Raw genomic sequence first — 3,656 nt, forward strand, 5'->3', positions numbered from 1 at the left:
TAATCCCAGCACTTTGGGAGACCAAGGCAGATGCTTGAGCTAGGAGTTCAAGAGAAGCCTGGGCAACATGATGAAGCCCCACACAAAAATTAGCCAGGCGTGGCGGTGTGAGCCCATAATCCCAACTACTTGGGAGGGTGAGGCAGGCAAATCACTTGAACCTGAGAGGCGGAGGTTGCAGTGAGCTGAGGTCATGCCACTGGACTCCAGCCTGGGTGACAGAGAAAGATCCTGTCTGAAAATAAATAAATAAATAAATAAATAAATAAATAAATAAATAGGCTAGCATGATGGCTCATGCCTGTAATCCCAGTACTCTGAGGGGCCAAGGCAGGTGGATCACCTGAGATCAGGAGTTTGAGACCAACCTGGCCAACATGGTGAAACCTCGTCTTAAAAAAAAAAAAAAGCCAGGTGTGGTGGTGTGCATCCGTAATCCCAGCTACTCAGAAGGCTGAGACAGGAGAATTGCTTGAACCTAGGAGGCATAGGTTGCAGTGAGCCAAGATTGTGCCACTGCATTCCAGCCTGGGTGACAGAGCAAGACTTCATCTCAAAACAAAAAAATTAGCCGGGCGTGGTGGAAGGGGCCTGTAATCACAGCTATTTGGGAGGCTGAGGTAGAAGAATCTCTTTTTTTTTTTTTTAAATATTTTTTTGTTTTGTTTTTAGAGACAGGGACTCGCTGTGTTGCCCAGGCTGGAGTGCAGTGGCTGTTCACAGGCGTGATCCCACTACTGATCAGCATGGGAGTTTTGACCTGCTCCATTTCCGACCTGGGCCAGTTCAACCCTCCTTAGGTAACTTGGTGGTACCCCGCTCCCGGGAAGTCACCATATTGATGCCAAACTTAGTGCAGACACCCGATCGGCATAGCGCACTACAGCCTAGAACTCCTGGGCTCAAGCAATCCTCCCACCTCAGCCTCCTGAGTAGCTGGGGCTACAGACATGCACCACCGCGCCCGGCAGGAGAATCTCTTGAACCTAGGAGGCGGAGGTTGTAATAAGCTGAGATTGCGCCAGTGCAATTGTGCCAGATTGCACTCCAGCCTGGACAATAGCAAAACTCTGTCTCAAAAAAAAAAAATTGGTTTTTGAGACAGGGTCTTACTGTGTTGCTCACTGAAACTTCAAAATCCTGGGCTCAGGCAATCCTCCTACCTCAGCCTCCTGATTTGCTGGTGGAATCTGTAAGAAACATGGTGACTCAGTCAATACCCATGCCTCAGGCAGCTGTGGGGGACAGCCCGTATTCCATGGGTGTACAGAAGTTTTTATCTATGAACATGGCCTCATCATTACCTGCGGCCTTGGCCTTGGCCTGTTCTTCAAAAAGCTGCTGCTGACGCACAGGATCATTTAAATCAGTGTAAGCATTGCCTATCTCTTTCTTTATGACAAATAGCTCAAAGCGCTGGGTCAGACCCTCTTTAGAGTGGTGCCTTTTAGTCAAGGGCTCATTATCTGTGGATGATCACAGATGAATGTAGCATTGATGCAAGTCACTTCCAGGAACTCCCCCACAAGCTTGTCAAGGAGCCTGGCTGTGGTCCTTGGTGGAGGGCACTCAGTAGTGTTTGCACACAGATATCATCAAGAATTTTGCCAGTTTCTTCAGTTTCAAAGAGGTTGCTTTCTAGCAGCTTCACCCCCAGGGCTTTCTCAAGCTCTTCTACCATACTGATTCTCCTGAAGGGTAGGGTGAAGTCAATATTGCAGGCTTAACCCTCTGGGACATCTGGGTGGTAGGTGACCTTGTAACTACCTGTAATATGTTTCACCATCCCTGGAACCATCTTCTCCATCATTTCCATGAGCTTGTGATAGTCTGCATAGGCCATGTACAACTCAGGGGTGCTGATCTCAGGATTGTATGTCAAACCAATCCCTTCATTCCAGAACTGGCATCCAATTTCATAAACCTGGCCACTGGCATCTTATGGTAGTTCATGTCCAGCTTGTTGTGAAAAGCGATGAAAGGCTTGGTTACAGCTCCCCCTGGGATTATGTTCTTCCTGGGAGTTTCAGTCTCTAGATCTCTAGGTATCCCAGCTCATCCACGAAACTTTTATTTTTTTTTGAGATGGAGTTTTGCTCTTATTGCCCAGGTTGGAGTATAGTGGCATGATCTCAGTTCACTGCAATCTCCACCTTCTGGGTTCAATTAATTCTCCTTCTTCAGCTTCCCAAGTAGCTGGGATTATAGGTGACTGCCACCAAGCCCAGCTAATTTTAGTATTTTTATTGTATTTTATTTTTTGTAGAGACAGGGTTTCTCTATGTTGGTCAGGCTGGTCTCAAACTCCTGGCCTCAGGTGATCCACCTGCCTCAACCTCCCAAAGTGCTGGGATTACAGGTGTGAGCCACCATGCCCAGCCAATTTTAGTATGTTTAGTAGAGACAGGGTTTCACAATGTTGTCCAGTCTGGTCTCGAACCTCTGACTTCAAGTGATCCATCCACCTCGGCCTCCCAAAGTGCTGGGATTACAGGCATAAGCCACTGCACCTGGCCTAAGAAACTTCCTACACATGTGATGATCTTACAGTGGACAATAAATTTGTGTGTCACAAAGTCATTCAGGATCAAGTCCAAGTATCTCTGACCATACCTGTTTCCTTGTCTTTGAGGCCAAAGTGAAGATGAGGTGACATATGCAAGCAAGGCCACAGCGGTGTGATCTCATAGGGAATGAAGTTCTGCTCACCCTTCTTGGTTTTTCCCAGGATTCTCCTGAATTCCAGTTACATTTCCCAACGCAATTTGTTATTAATATGAATAAATTCTTCCAATTTATAATTCCTGAAATTGGCCATGACTTGCAACTTGACCCCCTCTGCTCAAAAATCATAGAAGTTCATCTTTCCCCGAGAAGCTTTTTTGGTATGGATCCTACCTGCCACCTTTAATGTGGTATCAGTCAGGATATCCTAGTGTGCAGGTGACTATATTCTTGGATGAAATCAGAGAGTGAGATGTCTACATGAAACTTGTTGGGGTGTGGGTCCTCCCCATTCACCTACTTGACTGCAAATCTTTTTTTTTTTTCTTTTTGAGACAAAGTCTCTCTTTGTTGCCCAAGCTGGAGTGCAGTGGCTTAACTTGGCTCACTGCAACCTCTACCTCCTGGGGTCAAGTGATTCTCTTGCCTCAGCCTCCCAAGTAGCTGGAATTACAGGCATGTACCACCATGCCCAGCTAATTTTTGTGTTTTTAGTAGAGACAGGGTTTCATCATGTTAGCCAGGCTGGTCTCAAACTCCTGACTTCAAGTGATCCTCCCACCTCAGCCTCCCAAAGTGCTAGGATTACAGGCGTGAACCACTGCACCCAGGCTTGGCTGTAGATCTTGTAGTACTGATTTGGGTCCAGGCTCTCCTCCTCAGGTCCCGTACCATTGTCAGTGGTGTGGTTGGTGGCAGCGGCAGTGTCCTGGGTTTAGCTGTTTCTCACTGACCTCTTACAGTTTAGTCTCCTTCTCTGCCACTTTCTTCTCTGCTTTCAGGCATCTCTTCAGCTTGTTCTTGCTCAGTTTTGGCTCATCACCATCCACTTTAACTTTGGCCCCTTGTACCATAGCCATCTTCCCAGAGGACCTGACCCAAAAGTCTGTTTTTTCTTTTTTCTCTTTCTTTTCTTTTCTTTTCTTTTCTTT

At 46.7% G+C, this 3,656-nt stretch overlaps 1 pseudogene; it reads right to left on the bottom strand.

Moving 5' to 3' along the window:
* Window positions 1-1,164: 1,164 nt before the first annotated feature.
* On the bottom strand, window positions 1,165-3,584 carry LOC108311692 (annotated as a pseudogene).
* Window positions 3,585-3,656: the final 72 nt, after the last annotated feature.

The sequence above is a fragment of the Cebus imitator genome, unplaced genomic scaffold (genome assembly GCF_001604975.1).
Source record: "Cebus imitator isolate Cc_AM_T3 unplaced genomic scaffold, Cebus_imitator-1.0 Scaffold118, whole genome shotgun sequence".
NCBI lineage: Eukaryota > Metazoa > Chordata > Mammalia > Primates > Cebidae > Cebus > Cebus imitator.